The following is a 22,095-nucleotide window of genomic DNA, read 5'->3' on the forward strand; positions in this document are numbered from 1 at the left end:
GGAAATACTTTTTAGCTTATTTACTAAAGCAGTTAAAAGTTCCGCGACAATTTTGATTTTCTTTTCAGTCTGTGGTTGCTATTTTTGTTTCTTTCTATTTCTTTTTATATGTTTCTGTTTATTTAATTAATTATTTCAATATAATTATGTAATATATTTATATACTTCTATATTTAATTAGTCCAACAGGTGAAAATGAAAGAGCAGACCCAGTATTCATGTTGTTTTCACATCCTTTGTATTTAAAGGTCGCATCATCTTGAATGTATTGACTCACTACAATTTCTATAAACCAGAAAAGTGCTCGTCTCTATTTTATAGGTGGCAAAAGGACCAGAGCTGAGATCCACAAATGAAGAATTGAGTGTTCGCATTTCCCAGGCTTGAAGCCAGCACGATATTTCAGTTGCAATCTGTAAAGCATGCAGTCACTCATCTACATTGTTTCTGGATTGGAGCTGGCACTTTGGAGCTGGTGGGAAGCACTCCCAGTTTTCTTCACCTATCCACCTACCTGTAGGTACGTAGGATTCAGGGTTTGGATGCAAGTCTGAAATAGCAATTTCTGAAATGATACTGCAGCCTGAAGACTCAAACAGTCTGAAGAGTACCTGTAGCCCAGCTTTTGTAGGTCTCCATAGGCTTTACGGTTTTTCTACATCGAGTGGCAACACTTCAGATACTCATCTGTAGCTCTCATCTGAGCACCTCCACTTTCCTACAGGGATGTTGAGGCACCAAGGGTCTCTACTGCAAGGTGCAAGGGGTAACTGCAGCGTCATGGGGATGTGACACAGAGGGCCTGCTTCACACAGGATGTATCGAGATGAGATCCAGGATGGAGAGAAGACTTTGTGGACTTTGTTACTTCTTAGAGTGTAATTTAAGGTATCTCCTTATTCTTGAGGCCTCACACTGTTTAAGGGTAGCCAGTTTAACAGTAACATTGTCCAGCATCAAGAGGACAGTTATGAGCATCAATATTCAAAAAAAACCCACTGGTTCTGCTCCTTGATAGGACTTTGAAGGTCAGCACAAGTTCATGCCTAAACTCTACTGAGATTCACAAACTAGATATTCTGTTAGTTGTGCCCCAAAACCCCAACAGCCTCACAGTGGGCAATACAGTGATGGACTAACACTCTGGCAACACCCCTTCAGAAGAAAGGTTGGAAATGCCCCACCTGGCTCCTTCCCTACCTGAAGGATCCAGCAGCATTCAGTCATGTCATCTCTGCTCAATGGAAAATTGCTTATGTTCAGTTCCCAGCTAAGCTTCCCCAGAGGACCACACACTGCCCACCAAGCCATGGGCACGAAGCTGGAAAATAGGTGGTCTCCACTCCCACTGAAGTGGGCAAGCAGAAAAGGATGCACACATTGGTGAGGGTGAGAAAGGGTGCAAATGACTCTGCAAACCCACCCGGGAAACAGTTTCAATAGGTGGGAATAAACAACATCGCTCTCCCTCAAATATATTGTTTCAATATAAAGTACAGGAGACAAAGAAAGATCGAAGAACGATAGCGTAAAATAATAAATAGAAAACTATAGGATTACACAGGAATGCCTCTTTCATATTTAGTATAGTTTTCTGTAAGCCTGCATTTCTGATGCTGTATCAGTCATTTACAGAGCTCCTTAGGGCAATAATTATTGCTACTAATAATTCCAACAACAATAACACATGGCTAACAATGCAATGGTGCAATGCATGGGTGGGCTGACACCCCACCTAGTACCATAAGGTCTGGATTACGACTGTTTCATCAGTACTAATACTCTGTAACAATAGCTGAAATACAAAAAAGCTGCTAGAGAAAATACCACTATGTTTTAATATAGCAATATTTGAAGCATCAAATCTACTGTGCTGTTTACAACTGTATAACGAGACTCTCTGCAAGGTAAGCCTACAGTGAATGTTGCTTAGGTGCAAGCGAATGCCTGCGGAGTTCACTGAGTCTACATGAGGAAGGAAAAGAGAAGGGGTGCCTACATGAAGCTGTGGCGTGGAGGAGAAATACCCAAGTTAGCTCCAAACAAGCCGATTGAAATGTTGAGGAGCACCCAGGGCTGGAAAATGGAGCTCAGCAAGGGCTACCTGTGTGGCGTTCATGGGAAGACTCAGATCTGTGCCAGGCAACTCAAGTTCAGCTTGCAAGCTTTACAGGATTTACAAGCAAGGTTGGAGTAGAGCCCAGTTTTGAGAAAAGTTGGACTCCAATAACAGCAGTATTCCTTCAAAATTAAGTGAGGCTTGAAGCTGTGTTTTGAATTTTTGCCTTTTTTTTTTGAATCTGAAACTTAGGAAGCCAATGCCACCCTGACGCACGGGGAAGAAAAGAATGCAGGAGTTACTCCAGGACTAACGTGTTATTTACTATTTACTCACTCTTTTGTTTCATCTAATTATTTATGGATTAAAAATGCATTTTTATACCAGGTATTTAATAAAGATGCAGAACATTTAGAAATCTTGACCTCATCCTACAAACGTGTGGATTTGAGTAACTGTGCTCAAATGAGTTCCCACTAGCTTTGACAGGAAAGTGTGATTGACTTAAAAATAATGCTAGCAGAATTTAATTTCTTGATATTTCTTCATCCTCCCATAATCCAGAAAAAAAAAGCACAAATGTAGTTTCATCATGAAGTTTTAAAAAGCCATTAAAATCTCCTAAGTGATCAGTTCCCTTACATTTGATGATTATACTATTTCCCTATGCAGTTGCGTCTCAAACAATATTTTAAATACGTGGTTTTAACTTCACAGTAATGTTGCACTGCAGATTTTCTTATAATTTATCTGTGTTAAGGTTCCTAAAGATCTATTACAGCTGACAAGTCTTCTTTTTTAAGCACTTAAATATGGACTTGAATGACAAACCACGAAAGTAAATCTTTCTTCATTCTTACTTCACTTCATTCTAAATTTATTGCCTGTCATATCTGACCGAGACCTTTCTGTGAAGGAGCTTTGAAAGTTTGCTTTGCACCTACTTGGTGAGCTTGGCAGCGTTAGGTTTATGGTAGGACTTGATGATCTTAAAGGTCTTCTCCAACCTAAGTGACTCCATGATTCTATTCTGTTCTACGATTCTACTGAAATTACTGGGAATCTTTCAATTGACCATGATGGTCCGTACATTAGAAATAAATATTCCTGTTGCAAAAATATGAATTTTAATTTTCATCGAACACTTCTCAGTTCAGTATATCAGTAACAAGTATTGATCAGTATCAATATCAGTATTAATTCAGGATCAAGCTTTTATCTTTAATTTTAATTTCTGGATGTATTAATTACATTTTCTTAAATGATTTACCCTGTTGCAAATCCAGCATAAGAGACAAAAGAGCTGGGCCTTCTGTCTCTTAGCTATTTTAAAACAAACAAACAAACAGAGAAACAAACAAGCATATTAAATTAGATCCAGATTCAAAGTTTTATTAATCTGGTTTTACGCTTGTACATCAACTCATTCTTCAGTAATTAGCATTGCCATAAAACTTTTGGAAAACAGTGGTGGTTCAAGATTTAACATATACAATGATGGCAGTAGCACTGGTGTGAATAGATAGCATGCAATGATCAAGTGTTTTAAGTGTCTTTTTTGGGGGCTTATATTCAATAAATTGGTAGTGGCTGTTATTCTTGTTGAGCCTAATCTGCAGTGTGCTGAGTACACTTCACCTCTCTGGTTGGGGTGACAAGTACTTCGCTAGATGGAACCCCAGATGTCATTCAGTTCAGCCAAAATGTGCTTGCTGAAATACAGTAAAAAGTTTGTTTTTTTTTTTATACCAAAACACCGTTTTGTTGAGGCATGTAGTATTTTCTTTATGTTTGCGTGTTGCACAGGGCAGGAGGGGGTAATCTCACTGAATAATTCTCATTCTCTTTGGTTGTGCTGGGGTGACTAGAGGGTGCAGGCAGCCTGATCTCAATTTCTCATTTCAGGGGGAAAAATAATCTTATTCAAGTTTACACCAGATGGAAGTGCGGGATCTGGCGCATTGCAAGTGAGCTGAATTGGTTTACGCATTTGAATTGTATATAATTTTATACTGTAAAATATAAAACCTACAGTATAAAAGCTACATCCAGCAGCAAGGTAACCAACACTGTTTTGTTCTCACTCGTGTTTTCATTCACATTTGAGTAAGCATGCTGAAGCTGGTAGCAAAACTTTCCTTATCTGATATAATTAAGTGGTTTTGCTTTTTTTTCTTTTTATTGCCAGATTTGAGGAGAACACTCATCCTACTTCTGGTGATGAGAGCGGGGAGGTATGCATTTTCACACAGAAAGTTTTTTGTTTGGTTGTTTTTTTTGATGCTGCTGTTAAACCAACAGTAATTTTAGGATAGTTTAATACTGAAACTTGGAGCCCAGCATAATAAACATTCTCTCAGTGAATACCAAAGAAAACTATCTTAAAACAAAGTGCTAGGCACGTAAAACTTCATCCATTTAAGGAGGAAGCGTAATGCAAAGTTTATTCATCTACCACTGATCCTGATAATCCTAATACGCAGGACACTGTAGCACTATGTGGAGATGGTGTTTTAGTTCTGAAAGGCTCTGCGTTGATTTTATTATTATTATATTTCTAAGTTTGGAAGGAAAATTAACTTTTTTTTTTGTTCAAAAATCACTATATTTCACAGTGTAATGTAGAAGTGCTCGTTGTAAATCTCATATTGATGTTGTGACACTATTCACAGAAAACCATAAATGTCAGTAATCTTGATGGAGGAAACTCTCAATTATAAATGTTAAACTGGTATGTTCTGAGTGTATAGAGAAATATAACTTCTAAGAACAGTCTTACACAAATAACATATATATTTTATGTAAGGATGTGATTAGGTGACAAAATATTTTTGTACAACCTTGTCTATCTTCCACCCAGCTGCTAATCTTTTAACTTAGTTTATTCTATCCCTTAATTGACTTTAAGCAGATACAGTTCTTGCTTGAAACCAAAAATTATGTATTTCTTCTTTCCCCTTGTAAATTAGACAATTTTCCCCCACATTTTCACCCCGTGGGGTTCATCCTTACACCAGTAGAAGCTTTTCTAAACGTAAGTGTGCTACTCTCCTGAAATCTGCTATCTTGCAACTTTTAGGACTAAGAAATTGTACCTGGTGCCACTGGAAGGAGGGGACTCTGAGCTGCTCTGGGAGGTGGCAATCAGAACGATCACAGCAAACCTCTTCTGATGAACGGAGCGAAGCCACCTCAGTATCTCATACCTGCTCTACCCATCTAACCTAATCAACCAGCTGATTGTGAAAGCTGCATTCGGGAGTTATTATTGAGATTTTAATTAGCCATATTCCTGCAAAAGAATGGGTGTTGTCATACCATCCAGCTGCTCTTGGAAGTTCAATAGGGGGAGCTGAAGCTTAGTGGGGAAGTTGTACCTGACTCCCTTCTTTCAGGAACATAGTCGTTACTGTTCTCATTTTGCACTTGGTGAGATGCACAGGGACTTCCTACAAGGAAAAAAGTTTATTTTGTCTTATCCAATAAGTAACAACAGTAAGTACTGTGCTTTTAATTAAATGACTGTTGTTTAAGTGGCTTGTGCTCTTAGCAGAGAATGACAGCCTGAGAGTGCGTGAGCATTGGTATTCTTGTACGAGGTATTGTGCATGAACGAGACACGGTATTTGTCAGAGAATTGCCTCCAAGAACCTTTTACAGAGTGTTTTTTGCATTCGGTGTTGGATCACTGACCTCCCGATGCTTTTAAGTTTAGCAGCTAGGAAAAGACTAGTGATCTCGGCTCCATTTGTAGGCAATGGACACGGACCAGCACCCCCACAGAATGATGCATATCATCCTAAAATAGGTGGCTGAGATGATATCAGTCTCCTTACAAAATATTAGTGACCACAAAAATAACTCAGAAGGAATATGGGGCCAAGAAGAGGTGAAAAAAAAAGTCAGAGTGAGAGAGTTAAGAACAGGAAAGTACAAATCAAGAAGGCAGGGTATGCACGTGGAAATGAAGATAAACCATTGACTTTATATACCATAAAAGGAGGATAAAATTTTAAAAAGGAAAGGAAAGAGTGGGGTGGGGAGAAGTAAAATGAAACAAGAAAACAGGAAAATGAGGAGGAAAAAAATTGATTAGCAAGATGAGTTAGTAAGGGGATGGAAAACTTAGTGCTGAAGAAGAAGAGGTGCAGGCAAGTGAGAAGGATCACAAAGAAGAGAAAAGGGAAGGAGAACACGGACAGAGGTTTGACCTACGCACTGATGTGCACGTGTCCGCTTATTTTAGTTTTAAAAGATGGCAAATTAGGAGTCATAACAGTAAAAAGAAGATGCATATTTTACAAGTTGTTTAGTATGTCAAGGGAGGAGACTGACATGACTTTGCCGTGATCTGTGCTGGATCAGAAGCCAGGTGGCTCCGTTATCTGGGATCGGGCCCAAGCTAATATGCTTTGCCCCTAAACAGAGATTATTAACTTAGATAAGGGAAGCCACGGAGATTCTGTTGAGGAGCAGGAGGCTCACTGCTTGTGCTCAGGGTGAGGACAGGACCCACTCCTGTGTGATGCTGTGTACCGCAACCTGACAATACGCGGTCTGCTACACATTTTACACCAATTGCAAAAATGATTTAAGGTAAACTTGAATCTTCTCGGTACCCACAGTTTCTAATGAGAGAAGCTGGTGGGATAGGTGGTAGACTTTATGCGAAGTATAAAGAAGTATTAATAAATAATAAAATAATAAATAAATATTTATAATGCTCCTTTTCCGATAAAGCCTAAGGGCAGATAGGTTCTCTCATCTCTTTCATGACATACTAAAAATTTTTAATGGTCAGTTCTTAAAAAATTCCAATTCAGCTTTTAAAGTGAAAAGTGAAAAGATAAAAGCAGATGTAGGTAAACTTGCACATCTGCTCAACCCCAGTCTCTAATTAAAATGAAGGAATGAATTTAAAGTTTAATTTCAAGCTTCTGCTATCATTTTAGCAGTGAGTATTTTTATGTTGTCTGAAAATGTGAAGTAAAAGTTTTGCATGTTCCCATAGTATCTATATGGGCTTAATTCTTTCTCAAATCATTCCCCATTGAACTACGTAACAATGATGTCACTTACTAATAGGAGTTAATACCCCCTCTATTGTCCAAACTATTTCATAAGCCATAATTTATCAATACAGTAATGTTAAGCCCCCTTGTTAAAATCGTCTCTGCACAGTCTGCAGTTCCATGCAAAGCAAAAAGCGCAGCTCTGTACAATCCACTCCAAATGCTGGGATTAATTATGTTGTAGACTTCATATTACACTTGCAGATGTTATTAATTACTGCCACTCCCAGTTTAATAGCTGTTCCCATAGTAACTGTGAGAATTTAAAGAAGGTGTGAAGGGAAGCAAGTTGAGTAGTTGTTTTTGTTTTGTTGGTTTTTTGTTTTTCTAAAAGGAGGACAAAGGCAATCTGACTATATATATGTTTATGTATTTTTTTTATTTATATGTATATACTTATATTATAGTTGGACTCGATGATCTCAAAGGTCCTTTCCAACCATGAAGATTCTATGATTCTATGTATATATAAAAATACATAAAAATCCCTTAACCTTAAGCATCGCAAGATTAAAAAAATTAATGACACATAGGGATGTGAACATTTTCAGAAAGAATTATGGAACTTAAATCATGAATTACTCAAGTTAATAATCTGCTCTCACTTGATCCTTTTAAATTTAATTCTAGTTTTCACTTTTTGGTATAGTCTAGAACGTCGAGTGAAGTCAGAGTGCATGCAGTGCAAGTAAACATGCAGTTATGCCTGGCTCCAGAATCACAGATTTTATAGATATAAACACACTACCACCGGATCTGGTTACAACTAAAAAGTTTAAAATCATAGATCTCTATTACTTGAAAGAATGAAGACTCAATCATAAATTTGCTATCTTATGTGAATTATAGATTAATCATGTGACTGTGTCTCCTCAAACTGAAGTACAGTTTTTACATCCTCTGCTCAGCACATTTACAAGAGCAAGAGCACGGTGCATCAGCCAACACACCAAGTACCTGTTATTATCTTTGAGTCATCTCTAAATTCTCTCTTCAGACAACATTTGCTGTTGGCTAAGAAGTATTCCAAAATGTCTAGGTACAATGTCCTGGTAAAGGCAGATATGGATTTAATATTCACTCTCCTCTCACATGAGAAAATAAAGTGAAAATAAAATCAATTACTGATAAATAACAAATGAGAGCAACTAGAAACTACTGTGGGGAAAAAAAGGTGAGAATTATTTTGATATTTCAAGATGATACCTTGAAGTAACAGGAATATTTCCTTTTTAAAGGACCTTTCAGATATTTCTTTACATTTATAACTGATGGCTCTTAATTATTGGAGGAAACAGAGGAAATAGGATTATTGTAAAAATCCATTTTTTCTTAAAAAACAAAACCCCCTTCACTTTGGGAAACTACTAGCACCATTTCTCTGTAAGTAAATGTAGCGATCATTCATCATACTAACTCTTAAAATATCATATGAAAATTATAACAATCATCTAAGCTGTATTTCCATCAATAGCTGTGATTGATAGAAAATGTGTTTTTAAATGTTGAGTTGTCCATCCCTCGAGTACAGAAAACCTTTCCCCCACTTTGAAATGTAGATGACTGACTCCAGGAGTACCATATAAATGTTCCCCTTTTTATTACCAAGGGAAGCCCATTGTCGAGTCCCACATGTGCCCACCTGTGCTTTGGGTGTGAAATATAACCTTTTGAAGCAGAAAAGCATTTGTTCTGTGCAGTGCTGAAATCCTGGTTTCAGACTTTAAGTAGGTCAGAATTGGTGCCCAGTTTATGACTAATCTTCTTCAGAGGGGTAGATGGCACCCCAACTGCTTGTATGTATTAACAGTCCAGTATTTAAAATTGTCATCAAGATATCTACCTAAAGCACATGGTACGTAATAATCATCCAGGCCATAATAAAATAATTAAACGTATAAAAATAGAAGGTGTAAAAAAAAAAAGCTCTTAATGTTTAAGATGATAAATCTGGACTGAGAATTTTCCTTTTATAACACAGATCAACTTTTTCCCAGTGAGCTGGGAAATTCCTGTAGGACCTAAGCATATTCTGCCTCCCACGCGACACTTTGTAGCAGAAATCCTCTTTGAGGAGAAAAAATTCCTCTCCACAAGAGGCTACTGCTATCTTCTCCTCTGGCACCATGGGCTGGATGCCCACGTGCGCTGCCCTTGAGGCCAGCTGAACCATATCTTGCATCATGTCCTACAGAGAAGTCACCTTTCCACCTCCCCAGAGATTGCCTGGGGCCAGTCTGAGGCACCTGCTCAGAGAAAACAACAGCAGCGGTAGATGGGACCACTGTTCATTATTGCCTGGAAATAGAGTTCCTTTGTTTCTTTTTGACCTTGGAAGCTTCTGCCCTTGTCTAGCCTTTCCTTCTGGCCAGTCTCCCGAGGTCTGCTCTCTAGGCGTAAGAAGAGATGAGGAGATCGTTTTTGAAAACATGAAAAGTCTCGTGAAAACATTGAGAGGAGGACACAACCTTGAGCGTACGCGGGTAAAGGAGGCCGAAAACCTAATGCAGGATCAGAAAAATGAAAGGAAAAGGATTAATTAAAATGTACTAAAAGAGTTTTGAAGATGAAAAAGGAATATAAGTGCTAAGTATTTTTCTTTGTAACAGCAGCTCTGCTGAAAATCAATGGGGAAAGCATGGCTTTTATTTGAGTGTCAATTTGCATATTAATATTGTGATAGCATTATGTAATAGTATATAAGACAGATTGGGTAAATAAAGGCTGTGACCAAACATTTCAGCTTTTCCCTCACGTCTATTTGAAATAAAACTGGCAGAATGTCACACTGTAGGCTTGTCCTTGATTTGTTTCCAGTAGAACATTAATTGATGTGTTCCCGTGTTTTGATATGTGATTTACAAGCTCTATAACTCAAAGGGTGATTACAGCCAGACTAGCACTCTGGATGCCAAGCCTCATTTCAGTGAACTGTCCTGGATATTTCACTCTAGAAATCATGGCTTTCTAAATGCGTGGGAGACAATATTAAGCAGTGGCAATCAAGAGCACAGTTTTCTTTTGGTGCAGAGGGAGGGAGTATTTTGAAATAGCTAGTGCATCTGCTTGCTAGTTATTTTTTTCTCAAACTGGAAAATTCTCCAATGTTTCAAGCAAAATGCCCACAAAATACCCTGAAATGTAGAAGTATTCACAAAGAACATTCTGTATTTTTAAAAAATCAGTGTTTTTTTTCAAAGCAACCAAAACGAATAGAAGAAGAATATGTACAACCAGCAAAAAAAATAATATCCATTTTCTTCCCCTAGTACTTCAAAAATTGCTTTGCAAAACTCTTGGTAACCCAGAAATTTTTGAATTATAGATTCATTCCAACACAATCTACAGTGGCTCAACTGTGACCCCTAAATACCAAGGCTATAATGGAAATGGTGAAAAATTCAAGCCCATTATTGTTCTACCCTGTTGTTACTATAATATCATCTATCCTTTTCATGTTTCATCTAGTTTTCTAATATTATTTCATTTGGTGAGAGGTGCTTAACAGAAAAAAAAAAATTAGAAGTACTTTTTTTAATAACTCTATTGTTAAAGGAGCTGTAGACAGTTTGTGTGTAGAAGGGAAAGTAATGTGATTGCAAGTTTATTCAATTGAAGGCTACTTCCAATACAGTGGCTTTGCAGGTTAATATCTCTTTTTTATAGATCATTTCTACTCACACATCAAAATCATCTAGAAGATGTTATTAGCACTGAGGAGCAGAGTACTAGAGGCTGGGTAAGGCTTATTACTATAACTTTGCAGAGTGAAAACTGGCACATGTTGGCCACAAAATTGTGGAAGCAACCAGCAGCAATAAACTGTTGATAGCAAAATATTGAATATATTTAAAACACAAATGCTGGTTCATCATTTCATACATTGAACCTTCTGTCTGAAAATTGTGGGTATAATGATTTTACTTTATCTGACTTTTAGGTGAGTGCCATTGCCCTCTTTTTACCAATGTTGTCATTTCACTGGGATCCTGTGCCAGGGAAATCCTCTGTTCAGCATCATCGCAGGATTTGTTGTAGAGTCGCTGTTTAGGGAGACACTGCTTTACAAACACCTTTTGCAACAAGTGCAACTGCCTATGTGCAGGAGAGAGGTCAAGTCTATTACTTTTTAAACAAACTCACATATTTTTCTCCTCATCACACCACTTGACCGATTTTTCAATGGAGAATTTAGTGATGTGAAGAGTACTTGTTCTTATTACATGCGCTTTCTTTTCTTTTTCATCTGTTGTTTTATCCGTATAATTTTGCACTAGAAAACCAAGCATGCCTTACTCTGTGCTCAGGAGGTGAGGAGAGTGGCCCAGCATCAGGCTTTTCAGTTCTACAGGCAACGTGAAATTTTGGCGTCGGAGCAAAGTGGATTCTTAGCAGATGAAAGAATTTATGAGGACTTAAGCAAGGAAAAATAAACAGACAGTAGCAGTGTAGTTTTGATACGGCAAGAAGCGTAGGATAATTCAAGAGAGGTTGAGTTTGGGAGACGGGGCTGATTGATAGAAAGAAAGTGCACTTTTGAGGAAGTTTGGGGAGGAGAAATGAGGCTGAAGACTTTGTGGGAGGAGATAGGATATTGTATCTTTCCCTGATACTTCTAGTAAGCACTTTGCTATGGCTAAGAAATGAAGTTGCTGCCCATGGCCTTAATTACAGATAATTAACTGGTCTTTAGATATCTTTGAACTACACCATGCAAGGAATGTTCTGGGTATTGGGAATGAAGCCTTTAAATTTACTAAATATTCTGTGGAAATTACAATGTAGAATTGTTGAAGCCTAGAAATACAGTTGCAGCCTTATGTACACAGAGTGCCCAACACGCTGAGTGCCCACCTTCCCAAGCACAAAAGCTTTCTCCTGTTTGTATCAAGCTGAGTGAATAAAGATGCAAATAATGAAGCCCAGGTCATCCTGTGGCTTGGAACTTCCTGCCAACTGGAGATAATAGAATGAATTTCTTGCCGATTCTGCTGAATGAAATGAGGATGTTAGGGCTTAGCAAAACATACTCAGAAAATGATGTATTCTGGAGGTCAAAAGTTTTGGAATAAAATAAGAATTGCCAAAAATCAAACGGAAATTAAAACAAGAACCAGAAGTATCAGTACTTTCATAAAGGAGAGAAGCAGAGCCATTATACTTAACCTTATTAGGTTAAGGAAAAAGATGACACTGCTATGGCTATGTGACATAGCCTTTAAAACAAAAAGAAAAATAAATAATTTCTTTCATGTCTCTGACCTTATTTTTTTAAAATGCTTCAGAAGAGATTTTGAAGGTAATTAAATACATAGAAAAAAATGTGATAAAATGCAACATGGGTTTACCAATGACTTATTTGATCCTGCTGGATTAAGCTGATATTTTCCTTTGATTTTGTGGACAAGGGAAATGAAATACATCTAATCTACCAGGACTTTTACAAAGCATCTGATACAAAGCATCTGATACAATTCCACAAGGAAAATTACTAGCTAAATAGAGAAGTCAGGGATTAGTACGAGAATTTTAAAATGGATAAAGAATAGACTTAAAAGAGAAAAAGTTAAATGTTGAGGCAAAATTTTTGTTAGACAATTCTTTTAAATATTTAATTAGAGACTTATTCCATCTAATATTTTCATTAGTAATCCTGGCGCATGATATGTGATTGTTCTGACAAAATTTAATGATGACACAAAGGAATTACCAATATGGGGGAGGGTCAAACATCATACAGGATGAAAAAGATGAATGATTATGGCAGTAACAGAGTAGGAAGAAAGTCATGACTCTAGGGACTAATATGAAAAAAATATTTGCTGGACATAGTAGCTGATTACAGGATGACTATGATCCATTGGTGTTATCTAGATGCAAAATAACCAAATATAATCTTGTAATCTGGTTCTGTTCCTCTGTATTATTTTTATAAAGCACTTGAATTTAGGCTGAGTGTGAAAAACTGGGGGTTTGCACCCTGTTTCTTACACTCCCATGCAGATATAGCCTGTGAGATCCCAAACAGATGAAATATAATTTCTTGCTCAATGCTGGAAAAAGCAACTCTGTTGGAGCATTCTCTGTCATTGTCATATAACAGCCTTAAAATATACAAACACGGGACTGGAACAGGCAGTCAGAATGCGTATTACTTCTTGCATTGATACTAGAATAAATTGTTTTAGTTTCCTTTTCTTTATTATCCTTATTATCTAATTGTATCAGTGATTCACCATTCAATTTAATTGCCCGCCAAAAACGCTCTGAGACCTTTCTGCTGTATGTTTAATTGTGTCAGCCCATATGCAGTCAACAAAACCCACAAGTCCTCTGCCCCCTTAGATCTAACACAGAGCAACAAAACCTTAATTTGCCCTCAATATTTTCTGATGCTTGCTAAGAAACAGGCAGTTAATGCTTTTGTCCACCACCTTCTCAAACAGATGCATTTTCCAGAAGTGGAGAAAAGCCAAGGAAATACAAGTGCTTACTTTTTTTCCCGCTGACTCTTGACAGGACGAAATGCTCTCCAACATTATTTGCTTAGCCCTTCTGTCCTGATTTCTTCTAGCAAACCATTTACACAATGTGACTTTCAAATAGAGAAATTACCATTAATACTATTTTTGAGCAAGACAGTTGTTTGGTACACTCAAATGCTAACTCAGCTCCTGGGCTATGGAGGCAAAGGTTGCTAAGGTTCAATTATACACTGACATTCTTTCAGACTGAAGTCAGAATGTTAAATTCAGTAATATCAGCTACAATCTCTATTTCATTTTAAAACTAATATGTGAATTTATGCAAGCCCAGAAAAGGATGACCGGTTATCTTTGCTTCAGAGGGATTAGATGGTGAGAGAGGAATTGCATGTTTACTCTGAACACATCATGAGTTATAATCTGGTAATAACTCAGCCACGGTTAGAGCGAGGTCTCCTCTCAGGAGAGCAATGGGGACTTGGACGTTTCCCTTCAGAAAGCGTTTTCAGATCTGGTTTTGTTCCAGGTAAGCATGAAATCCCAATCCTTCAAAATGTTCCACATAAATAAAGCAGGAAGTCAGAGGCAGCTAAACAGTGGTTTGATTTTACGTTTAAAATGTTAACACTGCTGAAAAATGCAAATGCAATACTGAAGCAGTCATCACAATTGGATTGAATTTGCTAAGTGCTTTGGAATTTTTGGTGAAAAAAAAAAATGGAGGAGTACATTTCAGAGTACGTGTAACATTTAATTTCAATACTCCACTCCACACTCTATTTTTACAACAGCTGAAATAAAATTCGAATGATTTAACACAAGACTTAAGTAACTACCAAATTACTAAAATATTTTTATTTAAATGGAACAATTAAAACATCTTAATTTGACCACATAGCTTGGGCATTTTTCAGTTTGACCCCATCCGTTAGTTTCTCTGTCAGTCACTGAATCTCCCAAATCCATCTTTCACTCAGCTCTTTCCCTGAAACGATCTTTCATGGTGATGTATGGCAGAATTAGAAATGAAGCTACCTCTAGCCTTCTGTGGGTGGAAGAATAAACCCAATAAACTCAAGATCCTGAAGTCAAAGGAGGAAAAAAATGAGCAGAGAAAAAAAGAAAAAGAAAACCAATGAACCACCAACAACAAGAAACCCGCCAAAAAAAACAAATACAGAAGGACTTTAAATTACCATCATGCTGTCAAAAACCTGTTAGTACAGGTTTTCACCCCCAATAAGAGGTGTGTTATTGTTGAGGCTGTAACTCCTTTTATGATAGAAACTGTTCAGGGCAGGGTACCTATAAAAAAACCGGCGGGTGACATCTGTGCATTGACCTCGCTGCAGCTGCTGGCGGGGTTGGAGGGAGCTGGGAAGCCCGTGACAGGGGAGATGAGAGAGGTCTCCGAGAGCTGCACTGTGCACCAGCTCCCCTCTGCTCCTGCCTTGCACGTCCCATCCTCCAGCACGTGGCTTTCTTAATCATTTGCTCATTTTGCAGGAACCAAGAGGGAAGTTAGGAAAGATAAGTGTGTTTCTTGCCAAAGGCCAAAGGAAGAAAGTAGACCAAGAAGGACTGAAATATAATCTGTAATTTACATAGCTGCAGTGTCACAAAGGCAGGTGGGTGGCTAATACTTTGCTTTTCCTCATTGCTTTATCTTTTTTTTTTACTTTGTTTCTCTTATTTGCTTCTACATCAGATTTTTATTTTTTGACAGCTTGAGTCACTTACCCAAGGGAAAAGTAAAGAATAATATGAGGTAAAATTTGGAAAGAAATAATTATAGATATGTATTTTCTCAAAAGTAAAAAGCATTTTATTTTGTGGAAATCCCATACAACATTCATCAGTTTTGGAGCTTATTTTGTATGCTGTTATGTGTTAAATTTACATTGGTAAAAAAACCCCACTGTATTAGAAATTTTATTTTTCTATTGTACGTGAAATTTTATGGTGATGTCTAGAAATCATAGGATAAAATAATGCTGTGATAGCAAATATCCTATCAAATTATTTCAGAGGGACACCGTGAAGAAACTATAGTAATAAAATGTTATTCGTTTCATTGAAAATGTGTTGGAACTGTTCCTGTTTCTTCTATTTAGATACAATCTTTTTTTTTTTAAAAACAGGTTGTTTTGCATTTATTTGTATTTGTACAACATCCACTCTATAGGTCACCACGTAAAGCTGACAGGTATTAGCCCATAAATAATAAATCATAATAAAAACTGGAATAAATAACAGATGTTTATAAGTACGGTAGAATAGACAAAGGTTGATAGCTGCAAGGAAAAACTCATTAAGAACACCACAGAGAGCTGTATTTACAGAGGTAAAATTTTCATGCTTTGAACAATGTATTTATTGTTAATAATCATAGAATCATGGAATGTTTTGGGTTGTAAAGGACATTTAAAGATCATTTTCTCCAACCCCCCGCCATGGGCAGGGACATCTTTCACTAGATCAGGTTGCTCAAAGCCCCATCCAACCTGACCTTGAACACTTTCAGGGACAGGGCATCCGCAGTTTCTCTGGGCAACCTATTCCAGTGTCTCAGCATAGTACAGAATCTCTTCCTAACATCCAATCTAAATCTACCCTCTTTCAGTTTAAAAACATTGTCCCTTGTCCTGTCACTACAGGCCCTGGTAAAAAGTCTTTCTTCGTCTTTCTTACAAGCCCACTTTATACATTGAAAGACCACAATAAGGTCTCCCCGGAGCCTTCTCTTCTCCAGGCTGAACAATCACAACTCTCTCAGCCTGCCTTCAAAGGAGAGGTGCTCCAGCCCTCTGATCATCTTCATGGCCCTCCTCTGGACCAGCTCCAACAGGTCCATGTCTTTCTTCTATTGGGGGCCTCAGAACTGGATGCATTACTCCAGGTGGGGTCTCACCAGAGCAGAGTAGAGGGGTAGAACCACCTCCCTCGACCTGCTGGTCATACTTCTTTTGGTGCAGCCCAGGATGCAGTTGGCTTTCCAGGCTGCGAGCACACATTGCTGGCTTGTGTCCAATTTTTCATTCACCAGTACCCCCAAGTCCTTCTCGGCAGGGCTGCTCTCAATCCTCTGTTCCCTCTGTCTGTATTGATATTGGGGATTACCCTGACCCAGGTGCAGGACTTTGCATTTGGCCTTGTTGAACTTCTTGAGGTTAATTACCTGCTTTCATGGTCCTAAAAAATAGGTGCCTAATTCCTGGCGCCTTTAGTTACACTGGAGGAAGTCAAAAGCTCCTCTGAATAAAGGCTGAGGTCCTGAGGTCTGAGTTTCTAACCTTCTCTCTTCTAGCCTGATGATACCATACTGGTACAAATCAGAAGAAAACGTAGTTTAAGTAGATACCGAGTTAGTAAAATCTGTTGATAAAGAAGCTTTGACATGTAACTATTAATATGTCCCCTCTCTTGGCTTTTGAGTTTTGCTGTGGTTTGGGGGGGGGCTTGGTTTTGCTTTGTTACAAAATCGTTGTGATGAAATATTTCTGCCTGTAGGTTATTCTCAGCCAACACTTACGGGGATTCATGGGCTAAACATACTCTTTGGTTACCAGAGTGACGAAACTTATTCACAAACACAAAACCTGAAAAGACGTTAAGAGCTCAGCAGTGACCACTTGGCACAGTCCAACCTTGGGAAATCTTTTGCAGATAAGAGATTCGGCCCAAGAATGTCAGAGAAATGCAATTGGTATAAAACCCCCAGAGAAATGTAACCCCTAGCCAGACACCCAGTCAAATGTCAGAACAACGCTGGTTTAGTGCATTTTCATTGCTGCTTTCACCAGTACCTGCAGCTTTGGCTAACAGGTTTCCTGTTCAAACAGTGATTGTGTTAGGAAAGATTTAACAATAGAAATTTGTTAATGTTGTGACTTGAGAAAACCTGATCTGATGACAGTGCCCTTCCCAGAGGATGAGTTATCACTAGGGTAACTTCTACCTATTTTACTGGGTTTTAGTGGAGTTTCCTAACAGCAGCAAATATATGGCAACTTTTACATTGGTGCCAGTGATGGCAAAAATAAAATTTGACAGGGTAGGGAGGATACCTGTGCTTATTTTCTTTGGGTCTTTTTAGCAGAGAGTCTCACCTTCTCAGGGGATTTCAGATGATTTTAGTTCGATTTTAGGCAATTTTTTTACCTATCTACTTACCTATCTCCTTACGGAAGAGACTCTGGGTTCAGAGGCACATGGCAAGTCACTACTTCTGTATCCGTACAGCAAGAGTTAATCTCTCCATTGCCAGAGACAGCATATCTTCCTGATGTGGGTGCTTCATCGAGACATCTAAAGTAATGTTACATTAGTCTGAGTCAAAAAGACACGAATTAAGCCTCAGCAGTTCACATATCGTCCAGTAAATATATGCGGGGACCACATATTAAACCATGAACACAAATAAATGGTGAAAACATAGTTCCTATATGGGTTCTTGCATACTCTACATGTAATATTGTCTACAAGCTCTTGTCTTACTGTTGTGATGGCGCGAACAAAATTTACGATGAGGTATATATATGGTGTAGAAGTATGAGGGAGAGTCGTGGGAAGATGGAGAAAACACACAATGGGGACTGGATTAAGGTCGCAGAGGTAGCTTTTGAATGCCTGACTCTGTAACCTGTGCAACCTTAATAATGTCATTTTAATGCATACTATGTTGTATTTGTTTAATGCCTCAGAGTAGCTACATTTGGAATGAACTTCATCACCTACACTGAAGGAAGCAACTCAATAGGTCCCGACCCAGCATGGCCTGTTGTGATCAGCCTGCGTAAGGTCATACCCATCACCCTTAGCCCTGAGAGCTGATGACAGGGTGCAGAAATATTCTGTCCTCTGTTTCACGAGAGCCTAATTGCTCACTTTGTCATGTTGATCTTGTAACATGTCTCCTGCTCCTACTGCTTCTCAGTAATTTTCTGCATAGAAATACCCTCTGTGCACTGTCACCATTCACTCTGTGACATGGTGAAAGTACTGTACAGGCTATTTCTGTTAGATTTCACCGGGGAATGTTATTTCTCCCTGGAGCTGCTTCCATCAGCTTCATGCTATTTCTATCTCCAAAGAAACAATTCTAAGCAGCACCCTTTCTACTGATATCAATCCTTTCCCCTCCTCCCTCTCAGAGCTGGCAGTCATAGTTGACCGTGTGCCAAATTAAAATTCAAGAGGGTTAGTGTCCAAAGTGTTTGATATATTCTAATGCTCCAGGATCCTTTCACTGTAATGTCATCCTATACTTGAGCAATGCATTGCCCAGCTCCCGAATTCCCCTGAATTCAATGCGTCCAGAATCCTAAGCAATGCACTTGTGTTAGGGCAGCTCTGTCAATTATAATATCAGTCTGCAGCAAGCTATTATGACTTTATGGTCTTAGATGTCCTGAGCGAGTTCAGCCACGGTTTAACGAGCTGCCTCTTTCTCCGCAGTCCTGTGGGCCATTTGCTTGGATAGAGAGTGGGGAGGGGTGATGGGAGGGAGATGGAGAGAACAACACATTAACCTTCTCCATGCCTTGGAGAGTCCCCAACTCCATGAACAGAACCACAACTCCAGTCTGAATCTGAAGAACAGCATTTAACTTTTGTGATCTCCTCACCATTGCTTTGAAGACCATTTTACTTAATTAGAAAAAATGCACCCAGATTATATCCAGATCACTGGCATCATATGTTACCCTCAGCTGCCCCATAGAAAAGACAAACATCATTAAACATAAAATCTCTTCACAAATGCTATCCTGTCACCAGTTATTTCATGCAATGTTATCTTCTTTTCTTCCCTATTTACCTAATGATTTGGTGTTGTTATTTATACTACTTCTGTGTTGATTTATCCTGCCACCATATGTTCACTCACTTTAAATTTGATGATAATGATCTTCTGTGGTATATGCACTTCCAGGTATTAATTACTGCTGAGATTCAGATGTTGGCTTTCAGAAATAAAAAGGCGATTTCTTTGTATTTTTTACCTTTCAGAAATACAGGTTTCTTTTGTAAAAGGAGGAGAAAAAAGTTTTTGTTTTAAAGGATTAATCTTTAAAATAGCATAGAACTACAGAAGAAATATGAACGGTGAAAAAAAATAAAAATCTGTCAAACTTTCTCCATTTCTAAAACTTTACTTTCGTAGTTCTGACTGCTAAATGTAACTGTTGTATAGTTTCAGAGGATATTCAAATCCTCTGAATTGCACAACCTATGACAAGAAGAAAACATCTAGGCAGATCTGTATATACTTAACGCTGAAAAGAAACTTCACTCCTCACTGATACCTGCCACTATAATTCTTGTATATGATATACTACATTATGCTAATGTTTTAGGAACCATAAGCCACCTGTCTGATACAATGGTCAAAGTGTTTTTTGTAGGATGGAAATTCATAACTGATGATCTTCATGTTTACTTTGTATTCTGCATTCACTCTGTTTTGCAGGATGGAGTGCCAAAAATGAAGATTTTGGCTCTAGCGAAAAGGATGCTCTTAATTCATTTATTCACTTTGGTGGGACACAGGAAAGGTTTCAGCCGATGTTTGTTTTCATAATCCCATAAATCCTGTCCTTTAGCAGAAAAACACATCAGAGATGAAAGCCGTAGAAAACCACTTTCCTAACTTTCCTGTGGAAAGAGTAAGGACGTGTTGGTTTTGCTGGTCACGCATTTCTGAAGAATTTGATTTTTATTGATAAGTTTGGCTCCTTATGAAGTTACCTGGGAATTTAGAATTACTCTGCAGCAGTCATCAGAACTGCAGTATCCTTGATGATTCTCTTTCCTTCACTGAGCTAGCATTAAACAAGCTGTCTTTTGTATACCAGACTGCAGGCTGCATCAGAATATATATATATACTAACAACGTGATGGTGAAAACTGTACCCTCAGAACAGAGAGGAATCAAAGCTGCAAGCATTAATTGACCAACTGAAACACCTGCTTCTATTTCATCTACAGAGGAAGTTCGGAGAAGAAAGACTTTATCAGTCAAACCCCATATTTAATCACAAAGTGGTTTAGATAATTTAGTTTTGATCCACAAGCTGAGCTGAAAAACATTGGGAAATATTTTGATTTCATCCAATTTAAATAAAAATATTTTCTTTAAAAACAGACTGTAAATTAAACATTTCAAACCCCAACAATAAAATATTGGCCTTTCAGTTTTAGTTTTATTTCAAAGTATAAAATTAAGTTTGGAAATGGAACCCTATTTCAAATGGTTTAATTTTGCACATGTTGAAAAGAAAAAATTAAAAAAAATAGAAATTTAAATTTGGATATCAGGGCAGAAGATTTTTATAAGTTCGGTGCAGATATCTATCTATCTATCTATCTATCTACCTACCTACCTACCTACCTACCTACCTACCTACCTACCTACCTACCTATCTCTATTTATCTGTCTACCTACCTACCTATATCTTTGGCCTATCTGAAGCTGTAATTTTAAAGAATTATATATTCATTGATTTATTTCTTTTATTGAGGTCTATCTATAGCATAAATTTTATATGGCCTGGAAGCTTGTACCTCTAAAAACATGGCAATAACCAGCATCAGGTTATTTTAGGAGAATGAAAGGCTGAATCTCTTTTTAATCTTCAAATGAAAAAAAAAATCATCTTTAGTGTTTTTACCTCTGAGGATACTATAGGCACCCATTCTTTCAGGCGTGGCCCGTGATCCTGTGTGCACATACTTTGCCATTATAGCTAACTATAAGTATGATTCAGTAAACTTTTGAGTATAATATGACTACACCTATGTAAATGGTTATCTAAATGTTAAAGTGCTTAGAATAGGCATGTTTGGCCTTTCTGATTTTATCATTTTTAGCCAGGAAATGCTGACTTTTGTGTGAGGTGAAAGAATGCAACTTCAGAACTGCTGAAGAGCCCAGACAACGGGTATCTCTGAAAGAGAAGGGGGAACCGGCAATGCCTGGGTTATCGAGAGCACCGACAGCAATCCCCGTCCAGCTCTGGCAAAAGGGCATTTCTCGGCTGTGTCTGAGAAAATGCTGTACGTGCTGCATGTTTTACCACACAGAAATACAAGTCTGAGAGCCTGCAAGATTGTGGTGCTCCAACGTGGAACTGGAGCTCAGGTCTTTTGCTTCATCAGTAAAAGCAAACCGCTGGAGAGCTCTATGGAGTTGTCTTTTGTCCCTCCAAAGCAACCCACACGTGGTGTAGCCTGAGGAGTAGGTAATCGTGGACTGGAAAGACATGCCTACACTAAAATGGCTTTTGGAACAAACTTCTGGATGTATCTTTTCTTCCATAAAACCCCAGGACAATTTTCTTCCATAAAATCTGCAGGAGAGCTCCCCAGTCTCCCTGTTCTCCCAGACAAGAGAGTTGGGAGGAGAAGGGCCTCTACTCAGGTATGATAACAAGGATACTCATAAACATGAAAGTTCCTTAAACAAGTATTAATGTGAATA

This window comes from Rissa tridactyla, chromosome 1 (assembly GCF_028500815.1).
Source record: "Rissa tridactyla isolate bRisTri1 chromosome 1, bRisTri1.patW.cur.20221130, whole genome shotgun sequence".
NCBI classification, from domain to species: domain Eukaryota; kingdom Metazoa; phylum Chordata; class Aves; order Charadriiformes; family Laridae; genus Rissa; species Rissa tridactyla.